At 38.4% G+C, this 18,532-nt stretch overlaps 1 pseudogene; it reads left to right on the top strand.

The window, feature by feature from the left end:
- Positions 1-17,500: 17,500 nt before the first annotated feature.
- On the top strand, positions 17,501-18,104 carry LOC122727406 (annotated as a pseudogene).
- The last annotated feature ends 428 nt before the right edge of the window (positions 18,105-18,532 follow it).

Here is an 18,532-nt window from a genome sequence, read left to right as displayed (position 1 = left end):
AGCAGCATGCACACAGACTCCCCAGAGAAAGTGTTGTGGGCAATAAAATGCCCACATAGCCAAACCCCAGGAAAAAATGCAAATAAAAATCTTGCTTGTGAAGGAGATTTAATGAGAACTGTAAGCCCCATGGACAACAAGGGAAATTAACTGATCAATAACCAGCAAGCAAATCTAGTCTAAACTGAACTAGCAGCTGTAGACATTATCAGGGGGGAAATTCCTAACTCAGTAACAAGACACACATATCAAGATCTCCTAAAGGATTAAAATAAACTATGTTTAAATGACCCTCAAATAGTAGAAGGAATAGTTATTCCTGGAATGGTAAAAATTGACAAGAGAGAGAAGTCGGAGGTGTTCTTGTCTGGTTGTGCTCTGCTTTTGCTCTATGAAGGAGGATGGCTCGGAAAGAGTAATAAAACCAGCTAATGGGGAGTTGGTATCAAAAAAATAAATGGAGATCACATAGGGCTCCTCACTCCCTTCATGCGTTGGTCACCAGGGCCACAGCAATTTCCATGGGGCAGAGCTGTTACTGAAGGAAATGGTGGCTGTGATTGATGAGCTAATAGCAGGGTATTTACAAGCTCATGAATTATGAGAGAGGCACTGTAGGTCTGGAGAATAGCAGGCATGTTTGGTTTTGTTTCATTTTTTTAATAAAAGAAAAATTAGATCCTACAAACTATGATGCAGTAAGCTTATATTCTTGGCACAATTCAAGAATGTATAATTAAAGAAATGGTTAATTAATGAGTGTCCAAGTTAGGAAGCAGTGATGAAAAAGTCAGCATTACTTCATCTAGAAGACATGGTACCAGCTCACTTGGATGTAATTTCCTTTCTTCTTCTTTTTTTGATAGTTGATAACCTAATAAATGGAGGAAATATTTTAGGAAGAAAAAAAAAGATTTTAGTAAAGCATAGGAGAAATCCCCTCACTCTTTGGAAGAGCTGGAAATACTTGGATCATATAACCATGTCATAAATTAGACTCATACCCAGTTTCATAGTGATATTCTGTTAATTGTACATCAATTTTTAAGGCAATATCTAGGGATATGCCCTAGGCTCTGTGCAGAGACCTATGGTCTTTAACATTGTAGCAATGTCTTTAATGCAGGCATAGCTGTCATCTTTACAAAATATACTGATGATACAGATCAGGCACATACCAGAGAGTGGAGACAGGCAGGATCTTAAGATTATCTTGGTGGGCTAAAATAATGCTAATGAGATAAAATGAAATAGAGGTGATTATGAACTTGGGTTCAGAAAATTGACTTCATAAATGCAAGATAATAATAATGTGGTTTGATAAAAGTTTACATTAAAAAAGAAGAGAACAAGGTATTTTCCCAGACTAAAAGCTCAATCCAGAGCAACAGTGAATTTGGGAGCCAAAAAAAAAGTCAATGCCACCTTAAGTAAGAGAACACCAGCATGTAGGATTAGCTATTCCCATTACATGAAGCCCCATTCATATTGCATCTCAAGAAGGACAGAGTAAAGGGTTACCACTTCCAAACTTCCCCAAAACCTCTTCTACAAAATGACCACAGAGGATACCAAATTGAATTCGGAACAAGAAAGCTGACAAAAATCAGAGTAAGTTATTGTTCCTGCCAAGAACAGCCTAGGGCATAGATATAAGTCAACTGACATTGGGGCTGGCCAGAAATGAAATATGTGAATTATGGCAGAAGTAGCACTGACTGGCAGCTACAGTAGCAGGAGCACTGGGTACAACCAATACACAGGGATGGTAAGGTAAATTAATACCTGCTCAGAAAGACATTCCAGAAGACTTTGGTGCCAGCTCTGGGAGAAAGGATCTGGTGCCATTTGGAAGCTCTATAGCTGATTATGCAATTAGAGGTTATAATTCCAGGGTAGAGAGGAGTGGTCATAATCAGGAGGGAACAGGGGTCTTACCTGGGTAATGAACAAAGCACAAAGCAGGAGGGCAGTATACAAACCTATTCCTGGATCACACAATCTTGGAAGTACCAAAAATCTATAAATCCCAGATAAAGCAACAGAAACTCAGGCTATCCATCTCCCCAGAGGTGAGGCAAACCCAACACTAACATAAAGTATAAGGTCAAAAAATATGCAGAGGAAATGAGCAAATAACAACAAAGAACTTGATCATCAAAAAGCTTCTATGGTTACAAAGACAGAATGGAAAACACAAACTCAGAAGAAGACAGTGAGTTGAAAACATCTACAAGCAAAGCCTCAGAGAAAATTACAAATTGGATAGAAAGCCAACAAATATTTCTACAATACCTCTAGAAAGAGAAAAGGGGGGGGGGAATGATTTTCAAGAATAAAAATTGTAGAGGAAAATTGTGAAAAGAAATGAGAATGATGTAAGAAAAATAGGAAAGGAAAATTAATTATTGGTTTAAAAAGGCACTAAAAAGAATGAATAAAAGAAGCAAAATTGGCCAAATGGATAAAAGAGGTACAAAATCTCACTGAAGTAAATAACTCCTTAATGATTAAAATTGGTCAAGTGAGAACTAATGACAGTGAAAAAAAAATTCAGTACATTACATTGGAAAATTTTGTTAAAATAAAATAAATGTAATCATATTAGGAGGAAAGCAAAAAACTGGTGGGGGAAGATATATATAGCTTATCAGATAATGATTCATTTTAGATTTATGTTTAAAACATATAAAAAACTTTTAAAAATATGTAATATGAGTCATTCCAAAATAGATAAATCATCTAAAGATATGAACAGACAATTTTCTGATAGATATAAATAAATTAGTCATATAAATATTTTCTAAATCATTATTTATTAGAGAAATACAAATTAAAACAACATTGAGATATTATTTTACACCTACTGGATTGGATAAAATGACAGGAGGGGAAAGTGACAAATTTTGGAAGGAATGTGGAAAAAAATTGCACACTAATTCATTGTCGGTGGAATTGTGAACTGATCCACCCATTTTAGAGAGCAATCTGGAATTATGCCTAAAGAGTTATTATAAACTACCTATACCCTTTGGCCCAGAAATATCACTACTTGGTCTTTTACTGAAGATAATTAGGGGTATAGGAAAATAACCTATATGTTCTAAAATGTTTATAACAGTTCTCTTTGTGGTGGCAAAGAATCGGAAATTGCAGGGATGCCCATCAATTGTGGAATGGCTAGACAAGTTGTAGTGTGTGATTATGATGGAATACTACTGTGCTATAAGAAATGATGAGCTCAATAATTTTAGAAAAACACCAAAAGGCTTATTTGAAATAATGAGGAGGGAAAAAAGCAGAATCGAGAATGTTGTATACAGTAAAAGCAATATTGTTTTAAGAAAGACTTTGAATGAAAAAGTTATTTTGTCTTTTATAAACACCCAAATTAACTATAAAGGACATATGAAGAAAGATGTTATCTACATCCAGAGAGAGAACTTATAAATAGAAGTATGTAGAGAATAATTTTACATATATACATGTGTATATAAAATATATATAGATATAGATATAGATATATGTATATACATAGATGTATATATTAGTTTTAATATATTTGTATGTATATATATCTATATATCTATATATATGTGGGTGTGGGTGTTTTTCATCCCCTCCCCTCTCCCTCAAGATGGCTGCCATTAGACACAAATAAATATTTGAAGCAGGAAAAAATAAATTAACAGGATAATTTTGTTTTATATTTGAAATGAATAGCAAGTTGTACATATTAGATTTATAGTTTTCTGTGCAATCATATTTTTATTATACTTATGGAAATCCTTGTTTTAGTCCATAAATTAAAAATACACTTTAATAAGGAAAAAAATCAAAAGAATGGAAAAATGGATAAAAATGTCAAATATTTAACAAGAAGAAAACTGACTTGGGGAAAGATACTTTAAGAATTATTAGATTACAGAACAGTCATCATGAAAAAAAATTGAGCCTACACATCATAATTCAATAAATATAAAGGAAAACTACACACATAATTTACAGTCAAAGGAAAAAGTAGGATATGAAAAAATCCACCAGTCACCTCCTAAAAGCAATCCCAAAATGCAAGCTCCTAAGAATATTGTAGCCAATATCCAGAGTTCCCAAGTCAAGGAGAAAGTAACAAAAACAACTCAAAAGAAATAATTAAAATACCATGTAGTTACATGATAATACAACATACATATAGTACATATTGAAGCTACCAGTTTAAAGGAGCTGAAGGTTTGTAATATGATACTCTGGAAAACAACTAGGCAGTAGAATGGATAGAAGGCTGGGCCTAGAGTCAGGAAGACCTGAGTTAAAATCTGACCTCAGACCCTTACTAGCTGTGTGACCCTGGGTAAGTTTATTAACCTTATTGCCTTAGTTTCCTTAGGTGTAAAATGAGCTGGAGAAGAAAATGCAAACCAATTTACTGTCTTTGCCAAGAAAATCCCCAGTGGGGTCACAGAGAGTCAGACACAATTGAAGACTCAACAACAACAAATTCTAGAAGATACATGAGTTAGGATTAAAACCAAGAATAACCTACCCCCTATGTAGAGTCTATAGGGGGGAAATGACATTCAATGAAATAGAGGGCTTTCAAGTATTCCTGATGAAAAGACTAGAGCTGAAGAGAAACTGACATTCAAATACAAGATTCATAAGAAGCATAAAAAGATAAACATGAAGGAGAAATTGTAGGTGGTTTTAGAAGTTATACTATTTGTTTTCCCATATGGGAAACTGATTAATCTCTCAGAATACTATCATCATTTGTCCAGTTAGAATGAGTCTACTTAGAAGACATAAGTTCAGAGTGAAGTTATATTTGTCTTTACTGTTATGTGGAAGAAGGGTTAGATTTGTTCTCTTTAATGAGAGATCCCATTAAATAAAAGCAATGAGTACTGGTGTGTGTATGGCGCGCGCGGGGGGGGGGGGATCTAAAAGTGAAGTAAGAAGAAAAAAAAATAGAGGAATCCAAAAGTGGTGCAGCCCACCTCCTACACTCATACTCATTGGAGACTTCAATGAAAGACTAGGTGACTGTGTTGAATATGACACAGGGGCTTTGTGGTACTTCTTAGGTATTCCTCAATAAAGAATTACACTTTTGCATACAGTCCAATTAGAAGTGAAGTAATCTTTATGTGTTGCTTGGGAAAGTGACTGCGTGAGAGGTCAAAGACTTCACCCCTTAGGGAGTAGGGCTTAGAAACATTCTCTTGACTGAACAGAGAGAATTCAAAAGCTTTTATAAAGGATATATGGGGTGTCCACTTGAAAACTGGAAAGTTCCCTTTTGGGGTGGGATGGGGAAATCTTGGATAGTTTTCCTATCCCTGAGAGTTGAAGGGGATATTTTTAAAAAACTATGGTCCTGACCTTTGGGGTTATCTCTGTCTCTGAGCTCTGTTCAGGTAGTAGCCACATCTATTTGACTTTCCTGCTATATAATTTTATCTTCCCTTACATCTTAGGTATGTGAGTCCTGATGTCTAGTTGGTCAATCTAAACTTTAATAGTCCCTTGATTCTTCTATATATCTGTCCTGTTATCTGGTCATCTTTGGTTTTGCTCCTCACAAGAGAAACTTCTTCTGATTTATTCCAAGCCCATGTCATCTATGTATGTTCTTGTGAGGGCTTACATATCCCCTGAAGTCCCTTTCAACTATGAAACAATGCATTTCTGTAATCCTGGAAAGAGGACTTAAATCCATGAATTCCTGACTTGGGCTCAATAAGGATACAAAAGATAGAAAGCCATACTAAATTCTCAACTCTTCAAAAAAGAGAAAGGAGTAAAAGGCAAAGAAGAGGAGGGGAAAAGTGGGGTCCAGCTCTTGCTTCTCTGTTCATTCAATCCAAGGCAGGAAAAAGGTGAGGAAATAATAATTCCATTTAGTTCAGCCTGAAACATAATTAGTTCTATTGCAGACCCAACAAGTGATCATCTAGTCTTTCACTGAGAATCTTCAGTGAGCACAATGCAGAGCATGAGACCAAGAATCAGAAAGATCTGAGTTCAAATCTAGCTTCGAGACCCTTACTAGCTCCTTTGTGGCCCTGGGAAAATAACCTCTGTCTAATTCAATTTCTTCAACTTTAAAAAGAGAATAGTAACAGGTTCTAACCCCCATCCCCACCCAGTGTTGTTGTGAGGTTAAAATGAGTTAACATTCATTAAGCATTTTATAAACCTTAAATTGCTTTAAAATATTACTGTTGCTATTGTGTTATTATATTGTATATTGTTTAAATTATTATTATTAGTGGTAGCAGTATTATTATTGTCATTAATAATAAAGAAGCCTTGCTACCTCAGGACTGCCCAGAAAAGATGAGGGAGTTAAAAAGGTGACCTATGTTAAGCTCTGCCTGCTACTTCTGGGCTAGTCAGGAACATTCCTTGCTAAGATCCCCAAAACGTTAGAAGTTGCTTCCTCTATCCAGGCCTTAGTTTCTTCAGATTTTAAGTGTTAATGTGGAAGACACAACAAACCTTTTGACAAGTCAGACCAGTGTTATGTGGACAAGGAATCACATTGCATCAGATTTTCAAATAATAAAATATTCATGAATAGAGAATGATTTTGAATATATTTGCATAAAAGGAACCATTGAGTAAGTGTTAACTATAGGCAAGGCATTGCACTAAGGGCTGGGAATAAAAAGAAAAGTAGAATCAGTACCTGCACTCAAGAAGCTCGCAGGTTAATGGAAGAGGGGGGGAAAGTTAGCACCTACGTATACAAGGTAAATCGAAGGCAATTTTGGAGGCAAGGCAATGGCATTAAGGGGATTGGCATTGCAGAGTAGCAAATTTATCCCCAATGTTAAGATACATTTCTTTTTCTTTCTTTTTTTTTTTTTAAGTGAGGCAATTGGTGCCAAGTGACTTGCCCAGGGTCACATAGCTACTAAGTGTTAAGTGTCTGAGGCCAGATCTGAACTCAGGTACTCCTGACTCCAGGGCCAGTGCTCTATCTACTGCCCCACCTAGCTGCCCCCAGGATACATTTCTTAATCATGTAAAGTCATTAAAATAACACCTTTTTGGCCACTTTGTCAGGAATAAACTTGAAGGGATTCTTTTAAAATATATACTTTACACCTTTCATATTCAATAAAGATTGAGAGGACAGATGAAGGGAAAGCTTCTTTTAAAAGGGGGATAAACATTGAGGACAAACAGTCATCCATCTTTTGATTAAAGACCTCCAAGGAAGTAAAACCCACTATCTCCCAAGGCAGCTCTTTCCAAAAGACACCAATTCTGAATGGTTCTAATCTACTAACATGTCTACTAGAATATGTGCTATTTGTAGGCAGCTAGGTGGTCTGGCTCAATGGATAAAAGCACTGGCCCTGGATTCAGGAAGACCTGAGTTCAAATCCGACCTCAGACACTTGACACTTACTAACCGTGTGACCCTGGGCAGGTCACTTAACCCTCATTGACCTGCAAAATAATAATAATAATAATAATAATAATAATAATAATAATAATAATAATAATAACGTGTGCTATTTGATGGCATTATAAATATTTAGATTTGTAAATGAAATATTCATAATTTTTTTTACATTGCAGAATGGCTCCAGCAGGGGGGATAAATTGCATCTAGCTAGCAACAGCTACCAGAGAAGCCAATAAATTCCAAATCATGCAAACATTTGGAGTCACAAGGATGTTCTAGCACTTATTTGTTGTATGCCCAAATTTTATAAGCCTGTTTTCTCATCTGTAAAGTCAACAATGTGAGGACTAATAACAAAACAAGTGCTTCTCCCATGGGGTCACTGAGCAATGTAGCAGCAGTGTTTGAGTGCAAGTGATAAATGACTGCACTGGCTGAGCCACTTCCTTCTTAGCCAAGATCAATCTTTGATATATCAAAAACAAAAGCAAAGAGTAAAAACAATCTCTTGCCCTTATTTTAAGAAGCTTTCACAGGCAATCCAAATGAGCTATGAATAGTGGCAAATGAATCCCCTGGCTAAAGACAGCCTTCAACATGTCCTTTGCAAATAATAGGCAGAATTGGTCGATCTTTGCTCCCTTCTCTTCCCCTCTCCCCTATAACCAAATGCAAAGGACTTCATTATACATTTTCAGGCAAACCAATGTGGCTACTTTCCTGTGAAAGGAGGCCCTGCCAAGCAGGTCTACAGCTGTGCCCATTTCTAATGATACATCTTCACTGTAGGGAAATAGTGGGCCAGCTCAGGTGATCCTGATCTTTATAGGTTCTTACCATCATCCTATTCACCAACTACTTCATCATCTCCTGAAAGACTGGATAGAGATTCCAGGGATCTGGGCTGGGAAATTCCAAGGATCTTCCTCTGTTCATCATTAATTGCTCATCCTGCATCCCACTATTTGGGGTTTCACTCTATCCTTCTTGGCCAAATGGGTTTCAAATTGAGCTATTAACCGAAGGACCTAATGAGAGTTTTAAGCCAAGATATCCCAAGTCATGGTTGCTTTGAGCACAAAGGCTTTTCAGGATGAGGTAATGGTAGATTGAAGATTTGGGAGATTCAAGAAATATGTGGACCATAAACAGGATATCAAGTATAAGGGAAGAATATTTAGCTCAATAGGAAGAGTAAAGCCACCAAGAACTTGAATGACTGTCCTATCATCTTTGTAAAAGCAACATCAACATAGAAAAAAGAGCTCTGAAACCTGTGTCTAAGTCCCAGTCCTTTAACTGACTGTCCCTGTAATCCTCAGCTGTTTATTTATGTTCTCTGGCCTCAGTTATCTTATCTTTAAAAGGAAAGGCTTAGCATACATAATGCCCAAGATCCCTTCTATCTCTAAAGTCTGCAGAATGCCCTAATGCCAAATCTAGCATCCTTTTTATTATTTCAATGTGTTTCACTCATACACATACACATTCTATTATAAACTCCATGAAGGCAGGCACCCTGTCTCACATTTTGTCTCTCCCTTCCCCCAAACAGCACCAGACATAGACATCTGCAGACATATTGATGACTGGGTGATTCGTATGGGCGTGAATATCCTTGCCACAGATTCATGTCTCAGAGACTCCATTCACCATTGTGCTGTGTAGTTTGTAGGATCATGTAGACCCATTTTTAGTGGGGAGGATGCTTCCAGATGTTCTAGCAGAAGTTCAGATGACTGGCCTGATAGTACACAAGAACCCCTCCATAAGTGGGCCCTGGGACATCTTCCCAGGTCACCCACAGATTGCAGTTCAGAGATCCTTTGGATTCCCTCCTTAACTTGCCACTCATTCTACAACAGGTGATTCCTGCTCTACACATAGAAAAGGTATTTTCCATTGGTTGTTATTATTGTTGTTTTATTTTTACAATTGACTTGAAAGAAAGCAGGGCAGGTTTTGCTTACAGGGAGAAGCCCCTGAACTGCCTTTGTGTTGTCAACATTGCGGCTGAACAAATGGTTTAGCTCATGAGCCTCCTGTCACTGCAGCTGAACAGCCCATTTCTCGTGGTGTGTTTTCCCAAGACATCTTTATTGCATCCCAACGACTTTAAGAGGAGAGTATTGCCCACACCTGTTCTGTTAGGGCTGAGAGTGAGGCACCAACTTTCACTAATTGAAACCAGTAACATAGGGACTTCCTGAGAATGGGAATTCAGTAATTTCTCTCTGTTGTGTCCCCAACAGCCAGCTGAGTCTCTTGTACCTAGTAGTTCTTAGATATTTGTCTGATTAGTGCCCAAATTCCTAAAAACTAGAGAGGAATGTAACTAATGCAATTTAAAGGGTTCAAAATGTTTTGGCAGTGAAGAAATCACTGATTCTTTGGGAATAGCCCCTCCCCTTCCTTAATTCAATTGAATTCTATTCTATTCTATTCTATTCTATTCTATTCTATTCTATTCTATTCTATTCTATTCTATTCTATTCTATTGGTTTCTAATGCTCTTATTAAATGTTCTAATAGGCACTGGACGCATGAGGCCAACAAAATAGTAAAGCCTGTGCTTTCAAGGAGTTTATATTCTTCTTAGAAAAGTAACATCTACAAATGCAAGTAAGCATGAGGTAACAAAAAGGAATAATTCCTAATATTGGGGGGATCAGGAGTCAGTTTTCATTGGAAGTGACCTCTGAATTGAGCCTTAAGGGAAGTTGTCTTTTTGTGCTTCATTTTATGTTTTGTTTTTTTTTTTTTTTTTGGAATTAGCAAAAAATCATCTCTCCCTCCCTCTCCCATTCCCAATGGGGAAAAATAACAACCACCACCACAACCACAACCACAACCACAACCACAACAACAATAAATCTTGTAACAGAGGAACCCAAAGTATTGTTATGTTGACCATCTTCAATAATTAATGTATCATTCAGCACCTGGAATCTTTTACTTCTGTGTTGTTTGAAAATATATGGGGGTGGGCAACTAGGTGGCACAGTGGATAAAACATTGGCCCTGGATTCAAGAGGACTTGAGTTCAAATCTGGCCTCAGACACTTGACAGGTACTAGCTGTGTGACCTTGGGCAAGTCACTTAATCCTCATTATCCCCCCCAAAAAAAGGGAAATAATTTGGGGACATCTTTGTTCTAGGTTTTAGGGAACTTAGCTGGGGTTTCTAATATATTGCTACTTATAAGTTAGAGACTGTAGCACCAGTCTTTGGCATTAAGCATTTATTAGAGCATATTAAATGTTAGTAAAGAGAGACAGCACATTGCTCAGAATTAGAATCCCTACACACCTAGATCGAAAAGAGAGAGAGCAAGGGGGCTGTGTGGCTGCTTCCTCCAGCATCCCAGCCAAGAGAGCACTTGAGAGAGGATAAGCTCCCTGTGCTTCAGAGGAGAGACAGTCCTTTCACACTGCTCAAAGCTAATTGGCTAGCATCATCCAATTCTAATGGTTTACTAGACTTAAGGGTGGTCCATATTAAAATGAGCATTATATGCTGAGTTCAGAGTCCAGAGGGCAGACCCTTGGAGGGGAAAGACTTTCAGGTAGGTGTGGTTTTAATCTCGTTTGTTTGTTTGTTTGTTTGTTTGTTTGTTTCTTTTTCAGGGCAATGAAGATTAAGTGACTTACCAGGGTCACACAACTAGTAAGTGTCAAGTGTTTCAGGATGAATTTGAACTCAGGTCCTCCTGATTCCAGGGCCGCTGCTTTATCCACTTTGCCACCTAGCTGTCCCCAATCTCTATTGTTTCTATTCAGAGTCCACTGACCCTGGGCTGGCCTTGAAAGGGGTCAGGAAAGGCCTCAAAATTAGGCCCTCCAGTGGAGGGCCTCTTGGTCCCCCACCCCAACCCCAATTCTTTTATCACACTTCTTTGTAAAAAGATGGGCTAACACATTTCCTCACTGGTCCTCTGGAATTCTGCTAAATCATTGCATTAGTCAAAGTCCCTTAAGTCTTTCAATGTTGTTTCTCTTTATAATCCTGTTTTTGTATACATTGTTTTCCTGGTTCATTTCATTCCATAACTATCCCTATAGGCCTTTACACTGCTGTCAGTGAAATTGCCTTTCTGAATTTCTTACAGAACAATTGTATTCCAATGCATTTATACACACGGGTTGTCCAATCATTCACCAGTTGATGGGTCTTCCCCTTTAGTTTCCAATTCTTTACATCCACAAAAAGTGCTATTACACATATTTTTGATCATATCTGTCTTTTCTTGCTTTTGTTTTATCTTTTTTTGAGGATGTATAGACCTAGCAAAAGTATTTGAGGGTCAAAGGATACCTACAGTTTGGTAGCTGTGAATATTTCCAAAGTGCTTATGAGAATGATTAGACTAATTCAGACTTCTTTCAGAAGTGCAATAATATGGGCAGCTAGGTGGCACAGTGGATAGAGCACTGGCCCTGGAATCAGGAGGAGCTGATTTCAAATCCGGCCTCAGACACTTAACACTTACTAGCTGTGTGACCCTGGGCAAGTCACTTAACCCCAACTCCCTCACCCCCCCAAAAAAAAAAAGAAATGCAATGATGTTCCAGACTAGCCCTTATTTTTCATCTTTACTAATTTAATGGACATGGGATCGAATCATAGATTTGCTTTCCTTTGAATCTCTCTAATTATTGGGGACAGCTAAGCAGCAAAGTAGGTAACAGTGTCATGCCTGGAGGCTGGCAATCTCCATCTTTCTGAGTCCAAATCTAGCCTCAGATACTAATTGTGACACCCAGGACAAGTCACTTAATCTTGTTTGCCTCAGTTTCTCATCTGTAAAATGAGCTGGAGAAGGAAATGGCCAACCATTCTGGTAGCCTTGCCAAGAAAATCACCCAAAATGGGGTCATGAAAAGTCAGACACAACTGAAATGACTAAATAACAACAATGATTTATGATTTGAACTCTTCCTTTGGAAACCACGTGTCCATGTGCTTTGGCCATTTGTAAAATGAGGAACTGGTAGAGATCTTATCAGTTTTGTTTTAATTTTTGGTTTTCATTTTTTTGCAGGGCAATGAGGGTAAAGTGACTTGCCTGGGTTCACACAGCTAGTAAATGTCAAGCGTCTGAGGCCAGATCTGAACTTAAGTCCTCCAGAATCCAGGGCCAGTGCTTTATCCACTGCACCACCTAGCTACCCCCAGAAACCTTATCAATTTTAATTAAGTCCCTGGATATCCTTTGTAAGGACCTCAAGTAAGTCATTTCTAGCACATTATGTTTTAGAACTGAGTAGTAATTGGTTAATCTGACAGATTGAAAATGGAAATAGCATGAAATGTGTCTGTATCCCCTTTTGGGGTGGGTAGTGGTGATTACCAGAATAAGGAATCTATTTTATCTGAGGGGTCTTCTTCTCTCCTCCAGTTCCCTGTCAACAGTTCTTCTCCAGTTCTAATCTTACCACTACATGGATCCTCTTCCTGGGCTGCTCACAAATTTCACAATGTCCTCTCCTAAAATACTGACCTAGAATTGCACATTGTCTCCTAGTTGTGGTTTGACAAGAAGAGATGAAACTTAGATGGATGATCCCCTTTCATGTTCTGTTCATGGTGCTTCTCAATGCTGTGCAAGAGAGCATTAGCATGTATGATGGCCACATAACGCAGTTGATTCATATTGATTTACAAGTATCTTTAAAATCCAAAACTTCTCCACAAATTATAGTCATGCATGCCACATTCTTGTGCCAATGCAGTTAATTCTTTTTGGCCTTCTGTGAAAGACTTTATTCCTATGAAATTTCATCCTACTATATTCAAAACATTTTTCTAGCTTGTCAGGATCTTTTTTGTAAATTATTTCTCTGACAACGGTATATTAACCATCTCTCCCAGGTTTGTATCAACTACAAAGCAATGAATTAGACAATATAGGTCTCTGACTAAATGACTGACTGTTTTTTTTAATGTCAACAACATTAAATAGTCAAGAGACACAAAGAGTCCCTTTGGAAACTGTACTAGAGAACCCTAGAAAAGTTGAAAAGACATTAATGATCAGTCTTTCTTTTCAGTCATTCATTCAGTAACTTAGTTAACACATCTGCCAACTCTTTCACTTCTTTATAGAGTTGGCATGTGGTTGAAATTGTACCCCCATTTAGTCTTCACATTACACATGCCTGCCTGCATGCATACATACATACCATATCTTAATAGAGTCAACTAAATTGGAGGTTTCAACAAGACCTAACATCTCTTATCAATTAATTAATCAAATTCATAAGAGTAAATGATAAAAATCCTTGAATGAGCTGATGTGATATTGTCAAGAAGTGTATTTGAATTGTCTGAGGGAGCCTGGTCACTCCTTATGGAGCTTCCACAAAATATGGAACCAAATCTGACATAAGAGAAGTAAGCCAGCAGAAAGATAAGATTCCAGCTACCATGTGGGGGAATAAAAGAACCTTGGACCTCTGTTTTGGTTTCCATCTCCTTTCCTGCTCTCTTTTACTAGAAGATAATCTTGTAGATATTAGAGGTCCAGAGGACTTCCCTTTACCATCCCAGCAGTGTTACCAGAGTATTTTACAGTTGTGTCCTCACTAAGAGTCAATGAAAGATTTGACACAGATTAAAAATTTATAAGGAACCAAGCAAAAAAATCTATACCATGCTTAAAGGAAACATTTTAAGGACTCCAGCTTTTTTTTTTTTGAGGCACTGTTAATTACACTCCTGCTATAGTTGCTCTCTTCATTTAATCTCATTTCCCCTTATAACTGCAAGTTATTATGGGGAAATATCACAGAGTTTTAGTATATTGTCCCAACTCTTTTTACAGTACTGCTTTCCTGAAAACGAATTCATTGACCAAAAGATGCCAAATGATAACAATTATAGGAAGCACACCAGATGAGGGCTAATAAGCTATAGAGAATTGAAAAGAAATACCAAACTGTTCACAGCAACTCCTATAGCCATGTAAAAGGTATAGTTGGCACACCATGGGGGCTAGATTCATTGGAGCAAGAGGAAGTTAGAAGAACCAGAGCATGGACCACAGGTGTTAAGAACTGGGAATCATAAAGAGAACGTTGGACCTCTCTTACGAGATACTTATTTGTCTGAAATGTCAACCCTTTATTAACAACTATTGTTCTGTCCTTTCCAATCAAGAGATTATTCTTCTTGGGGGAGGGAAGGGAATAGAATAAGCATATACGTAGCCCCTACTGTGCACCAAGTACTTTACAAATATTATGTCACTTGATCCTCACAACAATCCTGGAGGGTAGGTGTTTTTATCACGCCCATTTTACAGTTGAGTCAATGAAACCAAACAGGTTAAGTGACTTGCTAAGGATCTCACAGTAATTGCCTGAGGTCTAATTTGATCTCAGGTCCTCCTGACACTGGGCCCAACATTCCTTCCCCTGTGTCATCAGTCACCTTCTCCTTGCAGAAGAAAACAGAAGCAAAATCAAATTAAGTAGTGCTTTCTCTCTGTCAAATGCTGTTCTGCTCACACATAACAGCCATCTTATCCCTTCAGGCATCCTCTCCAATATAGTGTAAGAACAATTGTCAAAATGTTTCCTTAAGATTCCTTGAGAAGTCAGATGCCAGAGTTTCTTGCAACTAACTCAGGTCTTCTGTGTGTGATCTTGGGGAGACATTTGATTTTCTGGTGGCCCAGACCCCTCTCTGAGAGCACAAGTTGCAGAGAAGACACTGAGCTGCCCTGGGACAAGAGGTTACTCATGCAGAGCTCAAATAGCCAAGGAAATTGTGGGTCCATAAAAAATATTAATATTAAAAATAAAAGCTTTTGGCATCAGCCTCTTTTCATTGTCAGCTCCAGAGCACTTTAATGAATGTTCATAAGAAGGAGCCAGACTTTCTCCATTTTGACTTTGTTACTTACTCTTTCTTTTATCATTAATACATAGAGAGGCAGCACAATATGGTGGAGAGAAGGGAAAACTTGGACCTAGGGTCTCCTGGGTTGAATCCTACATATAACTCTTACTATCTATGTGGGTGTTGGCAAGTCACTGAATCTCTCTTGGGTTTAGGTTCCTCATCTGCGAAATGGGGAAACAATAGCACCCCCTCATGCCATTGTTGTGATGATCAAATAAAATGAAATTTTAAGATAACCTTAAAATATTAAAATTTTATTTTTAACTACCCCTCATGTTCTTTTTTACTTGAATGGTATGATGAGTTTCCTTTTTATTCCCATCAGCCTCTCTATTCAGTTCTCCATCTTCTGTATATTTCTGTTTGCATCCACCCAATTTCTTCCCAGAAGCTACCTGGAGAGCTCTCCAGCTGGAACAGGGTAATAGCCTTCCACTTACAATCCAGAGCATCTCTGCTCATCACAAGGAGCATGGGTGGCATGGGACCACCTTGGCCCTGCTTATGACATTTGCTCTTTCTCTGGAACTTGCCAAGTAAGAATAAAGGTTCCCAATAATGTGGTTGATTGTGTCATCAGTATCTGGTAGACTAGGTAGAATAAAATAAGACATCCACTCAATGCTCCCAGGATTCCCTGTTCTCTTGTAAAACTTTGAAGAAAAAAATGCAGCAGCCTTGTTTCCCATTTATGAATTTGAAAGTTTCTGGATGAGGTTAGTGTAAATAATAACCAAAGCTTTCCAAGGCAGAAATCAAATTTTTCAATTAAGCATGTGCCAGTTATTTCCAGGAGGGTAATGCCAAATGTTAGGGTGAAAAAATAAATGATTCATGAAATATTATACATATCTTAGCCTTTATTCTCCTCTCCTTAATCAGGAATAGTTTCTTTACCCACTGAAATGGGGTAAATTCTGCTTTCCTAGATAAAATGTCAGTCCAGAGATATAACTAAGATGAAGCTATAAGGCTATTCTACCAACTTCTGAGGTAGCCAACTTTGGGAAGGCTTCACTACTGTGACAGTTTCAGCAATCAGACTAAAGATTCAGTCACTCTCACCTCCCTGACCCAACAGTATTATTGATATTCAGTTGTTTTGGTCACATCTGATATTTTCTGACCCCATTTGGGTTTTCCTGACAAAGATGCTAGAATGGTTTGCTATTTCCTCCTCCAACACCTAATGCACCTTCTGATGGATTTTTTTTAATGGCTTTGCTTCTATCTGAATTTCTCCTAATCATTTAACTTTTAGTTTTTGAATATTGTCAGGATTTTATGATTTTTATCAATTCAGCTTTCTGCCTGCATGAGGAAAGTTATTCATTTCTTAGAAATCAGTGTCTAAAAATAGGAAAATATTTTGTATGTTGCAATTTTTAATATTTGTAGGTGTAATTTGTAACTGTAATTGTAATAGCATAATATCTGTAATATTCCATTGGTTGAATCCCCATCTACTCTGCTGCAGTTCTTTTAAACTATGATCTCATTCCTAAGGTTCCTGACTAGAGGCCCACATGAAAAAGAAGGGCATGCAATGAAGGCTTCTTTCATTCCTCTGCTTCACTCAACAAAACATTTCCATCTTCTGGCCCATTCTCTTTCCTTCCTACATTAAAAGAAGAAATTGTGTAGTCTTTGACTCATTCTGCTAGTTTCCTTGATCACCTGCCCTGATCATAAGTTCATAGATTTAAAGGAAGTTATGGGGGACCTGAGAATTTGATAAGCCAAGCAACCTTTTTTCCCTCACTGGTCTTTGATATTTTCTCCTCTATAAGCTTTTCTCCATATATTTCCCACCATGTCTGGATATTCCCAAAGCTCACAAGATTTATCCTTGGCTCATCTATCCTATCTAGCTCCTTTTGCATAGACTTTCACTGACAAATATTGCCAAAAAAAAAATACATGTAATTCTTCTCTGTGAAAACCTATCCTTTTCTCAACCCATGAAATTTGATTCTATGCCACCATTCTTTCAAAAGTCAGTAGCTAGAAATTGGGAGGCATGGCCGGGGAAGGGGTCGGCCGCTGGGAACACGTCATTCTCGGTGTGATGCTGCCTGAGGGAGCCTGGGGTCCACGGCCAACAGCGAGCTTCAGGCCCAGCCTGAAGCTGTGGCAGCAGAAGAGGAGGTCCAGGCCCAGCATAGGCGGGGAAGATGCCCGTGGCGGTGATGGCGGACAAGCTGCCTTCAGCTTCAAGGACCTGCTGGATCAGTGTGAGAACCAGGAGCTCCAGGCTCCCGGAGGAGTCGCTGCACCCCCTGTTTACGGACAGCTCCTCGCTCTATACTTACTCGACAGTGACATGAACAATACCCCCTATTTTTGGAAAAGAATTCCTTCTGAACTGGGGGGCATCTGGTCTGTAGGCCAGAGAATCTGGCAGCGAGATTTCCCAGTAATCTACACCACCATCAGATCCATCAGTGGTCAGAGACTGTCCAGCCCATCATGGAAGCACTCAGAGATGCCACAAGGGGATGAGCCTTCGCACTGGTTTCTCAGACTTACACCTCAATTATCGATGATAATTTTGTGGCAGGTATTGAACTTCCTGTAGAAGAAGCAGTGAAGGGTATCTTAGAGCAAGGATGGCAAGCAGACTCTACCATGAGGATGGTGATGCCCAGAAAGTCCAGTTCCCTGGATGTCTCCTTTAACAGATTTATTCCTTTAGCAGAGCCTGCTCCAGTTCCACCAATCCCCAATGAAGAACAGTTAGCCAGATTGACCAACTATGTGGCTTTTCTTGAAAACTGATGCAATGTCTTTTCTGTTCGAGATCAAACTTGGGAATCCTGTGTACTGACCAATCTGGGAAAGTGACGTTTTCATTGTGTTCTGTTGGATGAAGCACCCTGACATTCTTTATTAGAACATGGGATAAAATGCATATGTTAGATACATACTTTTTGGTCCTTAAACATTGTGCTGAATTCACCATTGAACAGCTTCTTAGTCCCATAATATTTATTAATCTGGAGTACAACAGTATTATGTGGTTATGTCTTATTCTGTAGTGATTCCTGATGGGGAAACATACCTGTCTCCGTCAGTGGTTTTTAAATACAGTAGGTTGGCAAAGACAGTTATCTCCTTATTAGCAAACTAGCTTGGCAAATCTTAGCTCTTCTCCACTGATGTTCCAGTGTACCCACTGCTCGCAGTGAGGAGCATGTCAAGAGAGA

This window comes from Dromiciops gliroides, chromosome 5, assembly GCF_019393635.1.
Source record: "Dromiciops gliroides isolate mDroGli1 chromosome 5, mDroGli1.pri, whole genome shotgun sequence".
NCBI classification, from domain to species: Eukaryota; Metazoa; Chordata; class Mammalia; order Microbiotheria; family Microbiotheriidae; genus Dromiciops; species Dromiciops gliroides.
The sequence above is the reverse complement of the archived record's forward strand: the minus strand, read 5'-3'. Positions and strand labels throughout refer to the sequence as shown.